Here is a 19,372-nt window from a genome sequence, read left to right on the forward strand (position 1 = left end):
ACCCCCTGGTGTGGACATCAGCCCCTGGAGGAAGGAAACAAGGATTTGTGTTTGGGTAGGTGTGCCTAGCCGGGGTGTGGGGTGTGTTGTTGTAGTGCCTGTGACGACCTGGCTTGTCCAGGGCGCCACACCACCCACGGTGTGTGGTGATATGTAGCACCACTGCTGAAGTTGTGGAACTCCAGGGGTGATGGTCTGGCAGCTGGATGTTAACCCCTCCATGGGTAGAAATGGATGCCCCGGGTTCCAGTGTCTCTATGCTGAGGAGGGTGACTGCAGGGGCTGGCACACCCGGCCAGGCTGAGGATGTTACTCACGGTCGAATAAAGCACACAAGTCTTGTGGTAAACCAAGGTGATAGTGGCCGGCTGTCGCAGACGGGTGTATATACTCCCACACCCGGGCTGGTAGTCAAAGTCTCTCTCCTCTGCACTCAGTGTTCTGTAGGTAGGACTTCCCAGTTTGAAACACGGTAGTCCGCTTCCGGTCCTTTGGTTGGGAGCCGTAGCCGTCTGACGCTGACCCTTGGGATCTACGGGCCCTGGCGGTTGCCCTATCCCTCTCGGTGGGTGGTTGTCTACTTTTTTGGACTTAGGTTGGGACAGGACCTAAAATCCTGCCCTCAATTGGTTAATTAGTTAGGCCGTCGGTGCCGGTCCTGGCTTCAGGGTCCAAGTACCCCCTCTGTGCACACGGTTTCCGGGTCGGTTCTCCGGTGTCGGTACCGGCGGGCTCCAACCCTGTCCCAGTCCACCTCGGATCCACCTAGCCGTCTTCTTGTCTCTTGCAGACTCTGGCTACCGTCTGCCACCTAGCCAAGGTGTCAGGGCTACGACCCTGGCACCTGTTAGCTTGGAACCTCTACTCCAACTTGAACCTAATCTCAGTCTGACTGTTTTCCCACCCCGGGCTCTCCAGACCCCTAGGTGGGCGTTTCCTTACCACCTGGTCCCACCCACTGGGGTGTCCATCCTTCCCTGAGTGGGGTGACTAGGGTTTCAGGTCGGCTGTTTTAACTCTGTGTGGGATTGGTATTCTGCGGGGCCTATATGTGTATCTACCTGGTTTTCCAGGGCGCTACAGGGACACCAAGTTTGTTGCGGGCAGGGGACAGACCACGGCAGGGGGGCTGCTCAAGACGCTCATATCCGGGGTCGTGGCGGTGGCTCGAAGGGGAAGCCGGACCCGGGCCTGAGCACCCGTCCGTCGCCCGCAAGTGAAACGGGGGGACTTTTACATAGGGAAGGTTTTGTCAGTGACGCCACCCATGGTGTGCGGTGATTGTTGGTGATACTGCCGCTGGAGGTGGTGCCCGGGGCTGATGGTGTGGAGCAGCTGGATGTTATCCTCTCCACGGGTAGGGGGTTGTAGTCCCGGGGCCCCAATACAGGTGGGATGATGCTGCGGAGCGCAATCTGCAGGGTTGTGACTCGCCCACCCCAGGGCTATGGGACACCGGGTGCCAGGCCGGACTAGTCCGGGGGACGTAAGTGGTGGCTGGGCCCGACTCCGTAACCTGGTGGGGTCAATTAATATGGCTGGTGACTTGGGGGTGATTACAGTTTATAATTTTCGTGACGCCACCTGTGGTTTGCGGCTATTAAGCCACTGCTGCTGTATGAGGCCTCCGGGGTGATGGAACGGCAGCAATGGTGTTACTGCTCCCCACAGGTGGAGCGGTACCCCGGGGCACAGTTGGTGCTTGTAAGTGTCGATGTAGTGATAAAAGTCTATGCAGTGATGGAAGTCTATGCAGTGAAATAACGGAGACAACACCAGGGGGTGCAGTTTCAAGATCTTTACTCACAATTTCTGGTTGTGGCACGCAGGTGCCTTTTGACTGCTGGGACCCACTGTCAGGGACCTCCGCCGATCCCGGGTAGATCCTGGAATAAAAGCCGGTGCACCACTGTACTGTGTTCCTTTTTTCAGCTGACTTCTGAGCCTCACCCTTGTTGGCTGAACCTGGCTTGGCCTCCACTACAGCCTTCGGGCCAGGGGCTTGCCTGTCGGTAATTTTACCCCCTTACCAGAGGTTCTGCTGTGGGCTGTGGCACGGGGAGTTTGCAACTTCCCTGGGCCTCGGTTTTAACTTTCAGAAATCACTTCTCTTCCTCTAGTTTCTAGGGACCATCCCCTGTATGCAGCTTGACCCCTCCACCGATGTTTCTGTGGAACAGGCCACGAGCCTGAAAGCTATCTGTGGCCCTGGAATCCCTTCTGTTCTCTACTTGGTGTCACCTGGACCTACTGGGCTCCAGGGTCTTCACCAGGAAGCGTCACTTTCTCTTTCTTGCTCCTGACTGACTAGAGCACTTCTCTCAGCTCTCTCCTCTGCCTCCCGCAGACTCTCACTACTCCCTCACTTCCGACTCTTTCTCCCTAACTGACCACTCTTTACCTTCCTTGTCTACTCTACACTCGGCTGGCTCCTCCCACCCAGTTGCTAAGCTACCACCCTATGGGAGCAGGGATGGGTCTTACGGCCCCTTCCAGCATGCAGCATGGGAGGGTAGCTGCCACTATCCCCGGTCCCTGTGTGTACCTAACAATGGGTGCAGTGCAGATTTGCCTGTGGACCAGCGTTTACTCCTTTCCTTACCCAGGATGGAACATTACACCTCTGGCTGGGGTGCAATGTTCCTGTGGCGACGGAAGCCTCAGGGGCACCACACTCCCCCAAAGTGAATCCCAGCACGTCCGCGGGCTGGAACAACAAGAACAGTGGAGAAACTGCAAAAGACATTTTTGTTATGTATAACATTAAAACAGTAAAACTTTTTTAAAACTTTTTCTTCCCTTTATGGGAGGCACATTTTCTTTAACGTTGCAAACATTCTTATAAAACTCTAAAATTCTTGTGTGCACTTCCAGTCCATTGCACGGTTTGGGGCAATTCTACCATAATTCTGGTAGGGAGCACAACAGGTGCAACTATATACAGGGGATCTTTTGACCACACATAGTCCAGTGGCCCAAAACGTCTTTTCAACATTAACTTAGGTGGTTGCAGAAAGGTAACCAGCCACTAAGTCCAGTGGCCTGGTTAAACATGACACAGGACATTAAAAGTGGACCACATTCCAGTCCCGTGGCCCGGTACACAAACAAGGGGGTGATATCTTCGCAAAGAACAAAAGGGCAGAACATTCAGTATGGGTGACGTCTTCAAAAACTTGACTTGGCCCCTTCTCAATGGACCCTGGGATCCTTTGCGGGCCTTCCGGATCTGTGCTTTTGAGGCCAGGTTGGACGCCTCCACGGCCCTCCGCTTCTCCTCCCTGAGCTCCCGTTCCTGCTGGAACCACTCCACTTGGCGGGCGCAGGCGATCTCTATTGCAAGCGGGTTGCAGCAGGGTGCAGGGGACGGGCCAGTCCCAGGTCGCGGACCGGAGCGGCATCCCAATTCACCCCAGGTGAGCATGCATCCAGCAGGTCGATAGGAGGGCTTGGCAAGGGGCCCACCAGATCATCGGGGCCCGCTGGGGTCAGGGAGCCTTCTGCGCTGCCGAGGGCTGCTGGGCCTGCTGTGGCCTTGCTGCGTTCAGCGGACGCCTCCTGCAAGCTTGCAGGAGGGCTGGGCGGTAGCGCTGCATAGTGCCCTGGGTCTGGACGGACAGGGGCGGCGTACAGCTTACCTGGGTGCTCTACGACGGCCTGCTCACGGTGGCCCACAACCTCGGGTGCCGCCCAATCCTCCTCGGCACTCGCCCCTCCAGCTTCATGCTCGATCCCCTTCTCCACCTCCGCTTTAACTTTGCTCAACCTCCAGGTGAGCAGCTCCACTTCCTCGCGGAGCAGGTCAAGCAGGGGATCCATCTGTCGGCTCCCTGGGGTGCTCGGCTGCAGATGCTCGGCCATGCTTCCTGCCTGGTTCTTGCTTGCTGCTGCTCTGGCTGGATGCTCGACCATGCCACTCGGCTGCACCCTTTCCCCTCTTGGAGGCGGGGCCGGGGGCTGCACCAGCGCTTGGCGCCAGACTGGCACCCAGCCCATCACAGCCGACACCGCTCCAATCACGATCCAGTACATCTTCTTGGCCTGCTGGTCTGGCATTTAGACTTGTTCTGCCAGCCGGCCAGCTTTTCTAGGCGCCATTTCTCTCTCCTTCGCTTTGCATAGTGGCCACTGCTTCGCCCTTCTTCTTGCAGACCAAGGGGGCGGGGCTTACTTTCGCGCCCTTCTTCACGCACTTTGCAAGCAGTAATGGTGGCGGTAGTTTTTCAACAGTAAAACACACAGTCTTTTCAGGCGCACAGTACCCGGTGGGTCCGGGCACGAAATCCTGTTTGTGACGCCAAAGTTGACTCGCCCCCCCAGGGCTATGGGACACCCGGTGCCGGGCCGGACTAGTCCGGGGGACGTCAGTGGTGGCTGGGCCCGACTCCGTACCCTGGTGGGGTCAATTAATATGGCTGGTGACTTGGGGGTGATTACAGTTTATAATTTTCGTGACGCCACCTGTGGTTTGCGGCTATTAAGCCGCTGCTGCTGTATGAGGCCTCTGGGGTGATGGAACGGCAGCAATGGTGTTACTGCTCCCCACAAGCTATCTGTGGCCCTGGAATCCCTTCTGTTCTCTACTTGGTGTCACCTGGACCTACTGGGCTCCAAGGTCTTCACCAGGAAGCGTCACTTTCTCTTTCTTGCTCCTGACTGACTAGAGCACTTCTCTCAGCTCTCTCCTCTGCCTCCCGCAGACTCTCACTACTCCCTCACTTCCGACTCTTTCTCCCTAACTGACCACTCTTGACCTTCCTTGTCTACTCTACACTCGGCTGGCTCCTCCCACCCACCCAGTTGATAAGCTACCACCCTATGGGAGCAGGGATGGGTCTTACGGCCCCTCCCAGCATGCAGCATGGGAGGGTAGCTGCCACTATCCCCGGTCCCTGTGTGTACCTAACAATGGGTGTAGTGCAGATTTGCCTGTGGACCGGCGTTTTCTCCTTTCCTTACCCAGGATGGAACATCACACCTCTGGCTGGGGTGCAATGTTCCTGTGGCGACAGAAGCCTCAGGGGCGCCACAGTTGGACCGGATGGTGTTGGTGTACTCACAGTTCTGAATAATTCACACAGAGTCCAAAGTGTAAACCAAATTGCCAGTGACCGGTGACCTCCGGTGTGTGTGTTCAGATCCCACACCCTAGTACAGCAAACAGGGGTCCCTTCCTCCTGCACTTAAGGTGGCGTCACACGCAACGACGGATGTAACAATATATCGCCGGGGTCACAGATTCCGTGACGCATATCCGGCATCGTTAGCGACATCGTTGCGTGTGACATCAAGGAACGACCGTTAACGATGGAAAATACTCACCTTATCGTCCATCGTTGACACGTCGTTCCTTTTTAAAATATCGTTGATTGTTGAGGTCGCATGTTGTTCATCGTTCCCGAGGCAGCACACATCGCTACGTGTGACACCTCGGGAACGACAACCTACAGCTTACCTGCGGCTGCTGGCAATGCGGAAGGAAGGAGGTGGGTGGGATGTTACGTCCCGCTCATCTCCACCCCTCCGCTTCTATTGGACGGCCGCTGTGTGACGTCGCTGTGACGCCGAACGTCCAACCCCCTTCAGGAAGAGGATGTTCGCCGCCCACAGCGACGTCGTTAGGGAGGTAAGTACGTGTCACGGGGGTTAACGACATTGTGCGCCACAGACAACGAATTGCCCGTGACGCACAAACGATGGGGGCGGGTGCAATCGCTCATGCGATCGCACGATATATCATTGCGTGTGACAGGGCCTTTAGTGTTGTGTCCTTGTTGTTGACTACTCCGCATGAAACAGGGAAGTCCACTCCCGGTGATACTGTGTGTTGGGAGCTGTGGACCGCGAGAACTGACCCGTGGGATCTTAGCAGGCAATTGCAGAGCCCTATCCCCCTCGTTGGGCTTCCGTCTCGCTCTATCTGGGTCTCCTGTGGGACAAGACCTGAAATCTTGTCCCCGGCTGGTCAATTAGTAAGGTGCGTGAAGCTGTCCTTGCTCTAGAGTCCAGGTACCCTGTCGTGCACGGGCTCCGGACCGGATTCCCGCTGTCAGTACCGGCGGGCTACAACCCTGCCCCGGTCCACTTAAGGTCTCCTGCGACTGGATCTCCGTCGCCTGTGGCCCTGTCTGCCGACTGCCACCTAGTCAGTAGTCCAGTAGTCAAGGGGTTCCAACCCCTGACTACCCTGTCACTTCACACTCCTCTCACTTTCTGTCTCTCCTCAGAACTGTCTTGTTCCCTCCCAGAACACCTCAGAACCCCTAGGTGGGCATCACCATCTACTTGGCCCCACCTACTGGTGTGTTCCTATTGTCATGGGGGGTGATTAGGCTTTGCTGGCTGGTGTTGTGTACCTGGATGATGGGGTTGTGATGGAGGGCCAAGGAGGAGGGAATCCTGCACCTGGAAGAGGGGTGCAGTCATCTGTGACACCCTGATTTTGTCAGGGCGTCACATACTGTATTGGACATGTATGCAATGACTGGCAAACAAAGAGCATCTGTTGTGCTGGGACAATTAACGGGTGCAGCAGAACTGGAAGTAGAGACCTTGTCAGATGCAGAACGGGAATCAGTAAAAACTATTTTTGAAAAGCTGAAGATTGCTTTCCCAACAACAAATCAGATTTTTGAGGGCACCACAGATATCTAGTGGGATCAAAACCAATTAACACACCAAAAAATTGTACCAACAAGTAGGAGAGAGAAAAGTGGTGTGTGAGAATAATTGGAATCACCAAAATTCAAGAGTAGAAATAGCTTTTATTAAACACAGTTTAAAGGACAAAAAACAAGCAAATTAAAAACATTTAAAAGCCCAAATAGGGATTCATGTGTAATATGCATCTCGAGAAGAGATACATAATACCTCAAATATATACAGTAATATCTGTGCATGCATGAAATATACAGAAACAGTTCTACAAATAGAAAAACCGGCTCAAATTTACAAGTTTTTGAAACCCGTACCAAGGCAGAGCTGAGAATGGGATTTTACAATTGTAGACAGAGGCCGCAGGACAGTATAAATGTGACGCCCTGGCGCCGCCAGGTGGTCACAGAGAAACAATCCACCCGACATAACACCTTCCCACATCAGGTACCATCTGCCACAAAATCCTAGCCACCCCCCTCAGGGTAGGAAGGACACACCAGTGGACAGGACCAGGCGGATTGGGAGCACCCACCTAGGGGTCTTGAGGATCCAGGGGTGGGAACACAGTAGATCAAGTTGAGATTTTGAAGTAGAAGGAGAGTCAAGTTTGAGCCTAGTGAAGGGTAGCCAGGGTAGTGGTCCTGGTCTACAGGATAGGTGGCAAGCAGTGGACCATGTCCAAAGGCAACGGAAGTCCGGTCGCGGGAAATCCAGAGGGGACCGGGACAGGGTTGGAGCCCGCCGGTACCGACAGAGGAGATCCGGTCTGGAAACCATGCACAGGCAGGGGTACCTGGACCCTAGTCAGAAAACGGTTGCATGCCCCTTCTCTAATTAACCAGGTCGGGAGCAAGGTTCCAGACATTGTTCCAAAGTGTTAGCCCAGATAGAGCGAAACGGCAGCCCACCACAGGGGATAGGGTATCCACAAACACCCACTGAAATCCCAAGGGTCATTTTTCTCGGGCACGACTCCCAAACACAACAGCACCGGGAGTGGACTTCCCTGTTCCATACGGGATTGTCCAGAATTGAAAAAGTCACAGAGTGCCATAGGAATGGACATCGGTACACCAGCCGGGTGTGGGACCCGAGTACACCCGGATGCGGCAGCTGGCCACTGACACCTTGGTTTACCAAAGGACTTGTGTGCAATTATTCATCAGGAGTACACCAACATTCCCCGGTCCGGCGCGCCACCTTCGGCCTACATAACTCCCCATGTTCTGGATACTGAGCCCCAGGGCATCCACCCCTACCAACGGAGGGGTTAAAAACAACCAGCTGCCACTACATCGCCCCCGGGTGCTTACTAACAGCAGCGGTGGTACTCCATATTACCACACACTGTGGGTGGCGTCACGAAGTATCCACAGCAATCCCCGTACATATACGCCCCTTTTTATTTGAGTGTCCGCGCGACCCCCGGGTCTGGAAACCCCTCGAGCCACTACGGATCCAGATCCGAGCAGCCCGTCTGCTGACGTGGGGGGCGGCACAAAAGAGACTATGCTCTAATATTACAAGCAGCACTGCAGACCTTGAAACATATAGACCCCATCAGTACCCAAGAAGGGAACAAGATGATGATTGAACAGTTCTTGCAAAGGTTGCAATCATTTGAGGACCATAAGCAGCTGTGCCTGTGGGCTCTGTAACACCCTGATGTGGACTTTGTTGTCTTAAAGGACCGGTAATAAAAGCACTGCAACCCCCTGCAACCACCTGTAACCACAGACTCTGCCCCTCAGTCATGGGAAGTCAGTACTAGAGATGAGCCACCCCCCTAGAGTTCGAATTCGGTTCAGTTCGTCGAACGGTGCCCGGTTCGACAAACCGTTCGATGAACCGTTCGACGAACCTCTCGAACCCCATAGGAAACAATGGGAGGCAAACACAAACACCTAAAAACACCTGGAAAACACCCTCAAAGGTGTCCAAAAGGTGACAAACAACTCCCAAGACAGCACAAACACATGGGATAGTGACAAGGACATATACTCCTACGAAAACAAAACAGCTGGATGAGGAAAAAGAGGACAATGCACAGATATAGGCATGGCATGCCCTTCTAAAATCATGTAAAACAAAGCAAGCGGACTCCAAGCAGAGTCTCCCTTTTTACTCCAAAAATTGGGCAACACAGACACCCCTTCAGTGGCAGCACTTGTGCCCCTGTTGTACACTTTACAGGTAGATTTGCATCAAGCACATTCAAAAATATGCCAGCCTTGGCTGTCCCCAGGATGACACTGGCCTAGGTAGCAAAGTCTTTGCTGAACCATGACTTGTTCATCTTGGCTCGCTTTTAAAAACACAGCAGGTGGACTCCAAGCAGAGTCGCCCTTTTTTCCAAAAATTGGGCCACACAGACACCCCTTCAAAGGCATCACTTGTGCACCAGTTACAAACTTGACAGGTACATTTGCATCAAGCACATTCCAAATCCACAAGCCTTTACTCTCCCCAGGATGACACAGGGGTAGTAAAGTCCTTGCGGATCCATGACTTGTTCATCTTGATGAACGTTAGTCTGTCCATATTGTCACTGGACAGATGCGTGCGCTTATTTGTCAGCACACACCCAGCAGCACTGAAGACACGTTCTGAGACAACGCTGTCAGCTGGACATGACAAGATCTCCAAGGCGTAAGTGGAGAGCTCAGGCCATTTTTCAAGATTTGAAGCCCAAAATGAGCAAGGCTCCAGTTGCAAAGTCATGGAATCGATGTTCATTTGGAGATACTTCTGTATCATCCTCTGCAGCCGTTGACTATGTGTCAGACTTCTTTTCTTTGTTGGCCTTGCAAAGGATGGTCTAAAAAAATTATGAAACGATTCAATAAAATTGCTGTTACCAGCAACAGATACGGTGCTGCTGGTACGGTTAGACTGTTGATGACGAGACAGTCCCATGTTTGTCAAGTTACAACTGGGAGATTCACTCCGTGCACCACTGGTGTTTGGTGGAAAAGCCGAGCTCAGATTGAGTAACAGCTTCTGCTGATACTCCTGCATACGTGCGTCCCTTTCTATGGCTGGAATTTTTTCACAAAATTTGGACTTATACCGGGGATCTAATAGTGTGGCAACCCAGTAGTCATCATCACTTCTAATTTTGACAATCCGAGGGTCATGTTGTAGGTAGTGCAGCAAGAAGGCGCTCATGTATCTTGCGCATCCATGTGGACCAAGTCCTTGCTGTGTTTGTGGCATAGAGGTGCTAACCGTTCTTTCTTCCTCTGACAGCTCCCCCCAACCTCTTTCAACTGAAATTTGACCAAGGTCTCCCTCATCTGCTGAGTCTTCCATGTCCATGGACAGTTCGTCCTCCATTTCTTCATGTTCTCCTGCACCCTCCTCAACATTTTGCCTGCTACCATGCGCCCTTGTTAATCCCTCTCCCCCATCATCCCATGCCTGCCGCCTTGGTCATGATGAACGTCTGGACCTTAGTGATGTTGTTATCCCTTGTGCATATGAATCCTCCTGTTCTTCCTCCCCTTCCTGTTGTCCCACCCCCTGACTCCGAATAGTGTTTAGCGTGTGCTCCAGCATGAAAATGACTGGAATTGTCATGCTGATAATGGCATTGTCAGCGCTAAACATATTCATCGCCATGTCGAAACTGTGCAGAAGGGTGCATAGGTCCTTGATCTGAGACCACTCCATCAGGGTGATCTGCCCCACCTCTGCATCTCGTTGGCCCAGGCTATACGTCATGACGTATTGCACCAGTGCTCGGCGGTGCTGCCACAGTCGCTGCAACATGTGGAGAGTCGAATTACAGCGTGTCGCTACATCGCATTTCAGGCGATGAACCGGCAGGCCGAAAGATTTCTGGAGCGATGCAAGTCGCTCAGCTGCGGCGGTTGAACGGCGGAAGTGAGCAGACAGTTTTCGTGCCCTGTGCAGAAGGCCATCTAGGCTGGGATAGTGGTTTAAAAATTGCTGGACTACAAGGTTCAACACGTGAGCCATACAAGGCACGTGTGTCACCTTGCCCAGGTGAAGGGCCGCACCCAGGTTTGCAGCATTGTCGCACGCGGCCTTACCTTGGCTGCAGGTTGAGTGGAGACAACCATGTACGAAACTCGGACAGCAGAGTTGACCACAACTCAGCCGCTGTGTGACTCTTAAATCCAAGACATTTCAAGCTAAAGACCGCCTGATGCCGTTGCGCTCTGCTGCCAGCATAGTAAGGAGGTGTGCGGGATTTCTTGTGCGCAGTGACAACGCTGGTGGCCTGACCAGGCAGGCTTGGGGCGGAGGTAGAGGACCCAGACGAGGTTGAGGAGGCAGAAGCGTTGGAGGAAATTCTACATACAGAGGATTGACGCACAAGTCGTGGGGTCGGCAAGACTTGTTCAGCAGACCCTTCTCCATCTATCACCATAGTTACCCAGTGCCTAGACAGTGACATGTAACGCCCCTGTCCATGCTTACTGGTCCAAGTATCGGTGGTGAAATGCACCCGTTCACACACAGAGTTACTCAAGGAAGCGGTGATGTTGTATGTGACATGCTAGTGTAGCGCAGGCACACCTTTCTTAGAGAAGTAGTGGCGACTGGGCTTCTGGTACTGGGCCACAGCGATGGACATAAGGTCTCAAAAATCCTGTGTGTCCACCAGGTGGAAAGGCAGCATTTCGGTAGCCAAGAGCTTACAGAGGGATTAAGTCAACCTTTTAGCTTTGTCATGGGTCGGAGGAAACGGCCTTTTATTTGTCCACATCTGAGGGACAGAGATCTGGCTGCTCTTTGGAGATGGTGGTGAGTAGTGTGTCCCTGGAAAAATGCAGGTTTGTGAGGAAAGTGCAGGAAGAGACATGATGTTGCCTTCATCCAAAGTTGGTGCTATCAATGTCTGAGAGAGCTGTGCAACCGCACTTGTTTCCCCTTCCAAACCAACTGACGACCTACCAAGCAAACTGCCTGTTGCAGTTACAGTGATGGAAGGTGTGCGTGGAAAATCAGGTGTGACAGCTGTCCCCAGAGTCATAGAAGATGAAGAGCGTGCGGATGCACTGGAAGGGGCAGGCGGTGGTTGGCCCGCTACGCTAGGCCGCATAGCAGCACAGTGAGTTCCCACTGGGAATTATGCTTGTTATTCATGTTACAATTCATGGAAGAAGTTGTCAAACTGGTGAGCTTTTTGCCTCTGCTTATAGATTCCCAACAAATTTTACAGATCACATGATTTGGGAGATCCTTTGCAAGGTCAAAAAAGGACGCGGCTAGGCAAGGCTTAGAGGACATGTGACCTGCAGAGCCACCCCGACTTGTGCTCAGAGGCAGAGTGGTGGCTGAGGATGCAGTTGTAGATGTGCTACCAGTACTCCGACTCTGTCCAGGAAGGAGCAAGGTAACTTCGTCGTCGTCAGTTGCATCCTCCTCCAGCGCCTCTGTTGACCTCTTCAAGTGCCTGACTGTGGGTTGACAGTAAGTGGGATCTAGAACTTCATCATCAAACGTTGTGTTTGCACTCCCCTCGCCCTCAGACCTAGCCTCTTCCTGCCCTGACCGAATATTTAAGTTGTCATGCCAATCTGGTATCTGCATCTCATCGTCATCAGTATGTTCCTCATTGTCACCACTAACAGGTGTTACAGTTTGTGAATGAGGGTCTACATTATGCTCAGAAACTTGGTCATCAGGGCCTGAATCTGAGTCACAAAGCTTTTGGGCATCACTGCAGACCATTTCCTAGTCTGTACTAACTGTAGCTTGGGAGCAGACCTCTGATTCCCAGGCTATAGTGTGACTGAACAGCTCTGCAGACTCAGTCATCTCTGTTACACCATACTGTGCAGGGCAGGGGGAGACTTGAGAGCTGGTAAAAAGCAAATGTGATTGGGATGACAACTCAGAGGACTGTTTTTTTTATGTGGTAGTTGAGGTGGAGGAGAGACCACTTGTTGGAGCACTTGAGATCCATTCAAGCATGTTCTTTTTTTCATCTACCTTTCTTACAGTTGTTCGGGTCTGTAAAAAAGGGAGCACATCGGATTGTCCACGGAAAGTAGTAGACATCTTACTTATGCTGGAAGATGGCCTATCTTCAGCAGATGTTAATGTTGCTTTACCACCTTCCCCACGGACACAAACTTTTTTTCCTTTTCCAACAGCTTGGCACAAGTGGGACACTAAATTAGTATAGCAAATACTTTGTGGATGCCACTAACTTTCAGCACAGTTTGCTATTAAAATAGCGTAGCAAACATGGGCAGGAGGGTAGAATGCAGAGGTGCTGTAACTTACTTGGCACTAGTGGGACACTAATGGAGTATAGGGGACAATTTGTGAATGCCACTAAGTTTCAGCACTGTTTGCTATTAAAATAGCGTAGCAAAATGTGCATGAGGGTAGAATGCAGAGGTGGTGGGACTTGCTTGGCACAAGTGGGACACTAAATTAGTATAGCAGATACTTTGTGGATGCCACTAAGTTTCAGCACTGTTTGCTATAAAAATAGCGTAGAAAAATGTGCATGAGGGTAGAATGCAGAGGTGGCGGGACTTGCTTGGCACAAGTGGGACACTAAATTAGTATAGCAGACACTTTGTGGATGCCACTAAGTTTCAGCACTTTTTGCTATAAAAATAGCGTAGCTAAATGTGCATGAGGGTAGAATGCAGAGGTGGTGGGACTTGCTTGGCACAAGTGGCACACTAAATTAGTATAGCAGACACTTTGTGGATTCCACGAAGTTTCAGCACTGTTTGCTATTAAAATAGCGTAGCAACAAGTGCATGAGTGTAGAATGCAGAGGTGGTGGGGCTTGCTTGGCACACGTGGGACACTAAATTAGTATAGCAGACACTTTGTGGATGCCACTAAGTTTCAGCACTCTTTGCTATTAAAATAGCGTAGCAAACATGGGCAAGAGGGTAGAATTCAGAGGTGCTGGAACTTGCTTGGCACCAGTAGTACACTAATGGAGTATAGCAGACACTTTTTGGATGCCACTAACTTTCAGCACAGTTTGCTATTAAAATAGCGTAGCAAACATGGGCAGGAGGGTAGAATGCAGAGGTGCTGGGACTTGCTTGGCACAAGTGGGACACTAAATTAGTATAGCAGAAACTTTGTGGATGCCACTAAGTTTCAGCACTTTTTGCTATAAAAATAGCATAGCAAAATGTGCATGAGGGTAGAATGCAGAGGTGGTAGGACTTGCTTGGCACAAGTGAGACACTAAATTAGTATAGCAGACACTTTGTGGATGCCACTAAGTTTCAGCACTGTTTGCTATTAAAATAGCGTAGCAATATGTGCATGAGGGTAGAATGCAGACGTGGTAGGACTTGCTTGGCACAAGTGGGACACTAAATTAGTATAGCGGACACTTTGTGGATGCCACTAAGTTTTAGCACTGTTTGCTATTAAAATAGCGTAGCAAACATGGGCAGGAGGGTAGAATGCAGAGGTGCTGGAACTTGCTTGGCAAGAGTGGTACACTAATGAAGTATAGCAGCCAGTTTTTGGATGCCACTAACTTTCAGCACTGTTTGCTATTAAAATAACGTAGCAAACATGGGCAGGAGGGTAGAATGCAGAGGTTCTGGAACTTCCTTGGTACCAGTGGGACACTAATGGAGTATAGGAGACACTTTGTGAATGTCACTAACTTTCAGCACTGTTTGCTATAAAAATAGTGTGGCAAAAGTGGGCAGGTGGGTACAGTGGCTGGGTTCTCTGGGTCAGTGGACAGGAAAGGAAGCCTCACTTTCTATCCCTCCTAATGATGAAATGCAGCAAGGAATTCCCTGAGCTTAGGTACACAGACGCTATCTACAGCTGTGTACAGCGTTTCCACGGACCTGCCTGTCAGCTATGGCTCTGAGCCCCAGTAAATGAGTCCTGAAAAGGGCTGAAATTAACGTCTGACCCTAATCTGTACATCGCTGTGTGTGTAGCGTACACAGCAGAAGCGGTGACAGGAGCTGCGTGAGCAGTGACTATCACCCACACGCGGAAGGCAGATAATGGCGCCGTGAGGGAAAATGGCCATATTTATAATGCAAGGACATTTGACATTCACAGCCTATGACACATGCCCTTGCTTGTCTTGCAAAAAGTCTACTTAGCTGTGTGTGTGTGTGTGTCTGGGATTGGCTGAAATGCTGGCCCGCCCCACTGCACGCGCGCTTAAGAGAAAAAAAAAAAATGGCGATCGCCATTCTCCCAGCAGCACAGATCTAAACATGTCCCCCCTGCACACTATACGCTGAAATTTGATAATAGTGTGAATCACAGAGTGACTCACACTAGTACAGTGAAAAGCCAGCTAGTAACTAGCTAGGCTTTTTGTTGATCGAACCGTTATCGAACGTAACTCGAACTGTCGAGCTTTTATCAAAAAGCTTGCGTTTGAGTTCGATCTAGAGCACCCCCCAAAATCACTCGAACATGAAATTGGCGAACCTCGAACATCGCTCATCTCTAGTCAGTACCTCACCTTTTGAGAGTGAAACCCTCTTCCTGAACCATTGTTTAGACTAATGGACAGGCTGTGACACTTGGTGCTTCTGATGACCTGTGTTCCCAAGTGCAACAGCTAAGTAAGGATGTAGCCATGATCTTAAAAGTGATGCAGCTCAAGCCAGAACTCAAGTCATCAGAGAAGATTCAGCTGACAGACTGCCCTGAGGACATTCCATGGATGCAAGGGAGGAGGACCCCATCGTCTAGAGGAAAGGCCACTGATCGCTATGACTCATCAGGGCAACTCATCTGCCAACGTTGCAACAAGGCAGGCCATATTGCAAGAGCGTGTCCTTTAAACAGGGCCGGCGTCAGCACCCGGCAAACCCGGGCAAATGCCGGGGCCCTGGAGAGCCGGGGGGGCCCACTCGGCCTCGTCAGTTCTCCTGTCCCTTGGCCGGGGCCCACTCGCCTTTACAGTTCTGCGGTCCCCGGCCGAGTTCCGGGGACCGCAGTCCTCGGCAGCAATCTGCGGCGCCGTCACTTTAAGGCGCGCAGACATCCTCGTTTGAATTTCACCTGTGGGCGGAGCTACCACCTTCTCAGTCCCACAGATGAAGGAGGCGAGCTTCTGTCCGGCGCTGTGTGGGCCCCCTCTCCACCGTGACCTAATCGGGTAAGTGCCCTCCCCGCCTCCCCATTATAGGCCCCGGTGAGCTGCTTCTACCCCCTGGATGTATGCCCTGGCCCCTGCCAATGCCCCCACCCGCCGATTCCGCGGGTGTGGGCCCCGCCGAGCCGCGGGTGCTGGCCCCGCCGAGCCGCGGGTGTGGGCCCTGCCGAGCCGCGGGTGCTGCCAGTGCCGCGGGTGCTGTACCCGCCGAGCCGCGGGTGTGGGCCCTGCCGAGCCGCGGGTGCTGCCAGTGCCGCGGGTGCTGTACCCGCTGAGCCGCGGGTGTGGGCCCTGCCGAGCCGCGGGTGCTGCCAGTGCCGCGGGTGCTGGCCCCGCCGAGCCGCGGGTGTGGGCCCTGCCGAGCCGCGGGTGCTGCCAGTGCCGCGGGTGCTGTACCCGCCGAGCCGCGGGTGTGGGCCCTGCCGAGCCGCGGGTGCTGCCAGTGCCGCGGGTGCTGTACCCGCCGAGCCGCGGGTGTGGGCCCTGCCGAGCCGCGGGTGCTGCCAGTGCCGCGGGTGCTGTACCCGCCGAGCCGCGGGTGTGGGCCCCACAGAGCAGCAGAGTTGTGTGCATTTGTCTGAATGTAGCAGAGTTGTATGTGTTTGTCTGAATGTAGCAGAGTTGTATGTGTTTGTCTGAATGTAGCAGAGTTGTATGTGTTTGTCTGAATGTAGCAGAGTTGTATGTGTTTGTCTGAATGTAGCAGAGTTGTGTGTGTTTGTCTGTATGTAGCAGAGTTGTGTGTGTTTGTCTGTATGTAGCAGAGTTGTGTGTGTTTGTCTGTATGTAGCAGAGTTGTATGTGTTTGTCTGAATGTAGCAGAGTTGTATGTGTTTGTATGTAGCAGAGTTGTGTGTGTTTGTCTGTATGTAGCAGAGTTGTATGTGTTTGTCTGAATGTAGCAGAGTTGTATGTGTTTGTATGTAGCAGAGTTGTGTGTGTTTGTCTGTATGTAGCAGAGTTGTATGTGTTTGTCTGAATGTAGCAGAGTTGTATGTGTTTGTCTGAATGTAGCAGAGTTGTGTGTGTTTGTCTGTATGTAGCAGAGTTGTGTGTGTTTGTCTGTATGTAGCAGAGTTGTGTGTGTTTGTCTGTATGTAGCAGAGTTGTATGTGTTTGTCTGAATGTAGCAGAGTTGTATGTGTTTGTATGTAGCAGAGTTGTGTGTGTTTGTCTGTATGTAGCAGAGTTGTATCTGTTTGTCTGAATGTAGCAGAGTTGTATGTGTTTGTCTGAATGTAGCAGAGTTGTGTGTGTTTGTCTGTATGTAGCAGAGTTGTGTGTGTTTGTCTGTATGTAGCAGAGTTGTGTGTGTTTGTCTGTATGTAGCAGAGTTGTATGTGTTTGTCTGAATGTAGCAGAGTTGTATGTGTTTGTATGTAGCAGAGTTGTGTGTGTTTGTCTGTATGTAGCAGAGTTGTATGTGTTTGTCTGAATGTAGCAGAGTTGTATGTGTTTGTATGTAGCAGAGTTGTGTGTGTTTGTCTGTATGTAGCAGAGTTGTATGTGTTTGTCTGAATGTAGCAGAGTTGTATGTGTTTGTATGTAGCAGAGTTGTATGTGTTTGTCTGTATGTAGCAGAGTTGTATGTGTTTGTATGTAGCAGAGTTGTGTGTGTTTGTCTGTATGTAGCAGAGTTGTATGTGTTTGTCTGAATGTAGCAGAGTTGTATGTGTTTGTATGTAGCAGAGTTGTGTGTGTTTGTCTGTATGTAGCAGAGTTGTATGTGTTTGTCTGAATGTAGCAGAGTTGTATGTGTTTGTATGTAGCAGAGTTGTGTGTGTTTGTCTGTATGTAGCAGAGTTGTATGTGTTTGTCTGAATGTAGCAGAGTTGTATGTGTTTGTATGTAGCAGAGTTGTATGTGTTTGTCTGTATGTAGCAGAGTTGTATGTGTTTGTATGTAGCAGAGTTGTGTGTGTTTGTCTGTATGTAGCAGAGTTGTATGTGTTTGTCTGTATGTAGCAGAGTTGTATGTGTTTGTATGTAGCAGAGTTGTATGTGTTTGTCTGAATGTAGCAGAGTTGTATGTGTTTGTATGTAGCAGAGTTGTGTGTGTTTGTCTGTATGTAGCAGAGTTGTATGTGTTTGTCTGTATGTAGCAGAGTTGTATGTGTTTGTATGTAGCAGAGTTGTATGTGTTTGTCTGTATGTAGCAGAGTTGTATGTGTTTGTCTGTATGTAGCAGAGTTGTATGTGTTTGTCTGTATGTAGCAGAGTTGTATGTGTTTGTATGTAGCAGAGTTGTATGTGTTTGTCTGTATGTAGCAGAGTTGTATGTGTTTGTCTGTATGTAGCAGAGTTGTGTGTGTTTGTCTGTATGTAGCAGAGTTGTATGTGTTTGTATGTAGCAGAGTTGTATGTGTTTGTATGTAGCAGAGTTGTATGTGTTTGTCTGTATGTAGCAGAGTTGTATGTGTTTGTCTGTATGTAGCAAAGTTGTGTTTGTCTGAATATAGCAGAGTTGTGTGCATTTGTCTGAATGTAGCAGAGTTGTATGTGTTTGTATGTAGCAGAGTTGTATGTGTTTGTATGTAGCAGAGTTGTATGTGTTTGTCTGTATGTAGCAGAGTTGTGTGTGTTTGTCTGTATGTAGCAGAGTTGTGTGTGTGTGTGTCTGTCTGTATGCAGCAGACTTGTGTGTGTGTGTGTGTGTGTCTGTAAGTGTATATGACTGTATATATTTGTCTGTTTATATGTATTTTTGTGAGTTTGTCTTTAAATATGTATATGTTCGTATCGGTGTCTGTGTGTGGATGGGGCCCACTGGGACTCTTCCGCCCGGGGCCCACAAAAACCTGGAGCCGGCCCTGCCTTTAAACCAGCAATCCCTGGGACCAAGGGCCAATCCCCAGGATTAAGACGAAAAGGCACATCTGATTGGCGTGACAGATATGTGGAAGGACGACCAGTTCTGTCCATCACGCTGGACGGAATTCCCACCTCTGCATTGTTGGACACCAGCTCACAGGTAACAACCATCCCGTATGTTCTTTGCAAAAGATTCTGGTCTGATACTGAGCTCACCCATCCGGACTCAGGCCTCACCATTTAGGCTAGGTTCACACACTGCGTTTTTTTGACGCTGCATTTTTGTGCGTTTTTTGCTGCAAAAACCGCACAAAAACGCACCCGCGTCAAAAAAACACAGCAATAAACGCACGCATGTCAGGGACCTCCGCCGATCCCGGGTAGATCCTGGAATAAAAGCCGGTGTACCGCTGTACTGTGTTCCTTTCTTCAGCTGACTTCTGAGCCTCACCCTTGTTGGCTGAACCTGGCTTGGCCTCCACTACAGCGTCCGGGCCAGGGGCTTGCCTGTCGGTAATTTTACCCCCTTTCCAGAGGTTCTGCTGTGGGCTGTGGCACGGGGAGTTTGCAACTTCCCTGGGCCTCGGTTTTTACTTTCGGAAATGACTTCTCTTCCTCTAGTTTCTAGGGACCGTCCCCTGTATGCAGCTTGACCCTTTCACCGATGTTTCTGTGGAACAGGCCACGAGCCTGAAAGCTATCTGTGGCCCTGGAATCCCTTCTGTTCTCTACTTGGTGTCACCTGGACCTACTGGGCCCCAGGGTCTTCACCAGGAAGCGTCACTTTCTCTTTCTTGCTCCTGAC

The sequence above is a fragment of the Anomaloglossus baeobatrachus genome, chromosome 7 (genome assembly GCF_048569485.1).
Source record: "Anomaloglossus baeobatrachus isolate aAnoBae1 chromosome 7, aAnoBae1.hap1, whole genome shotgun sequence".
Classification (NCBI taxonomy): Eukaryota; Metazoa; Chordata; class Amphibia; order Anura; family Aromobatidae; genus Anomaloglossus; species Anomaloglossus baeobatrachus.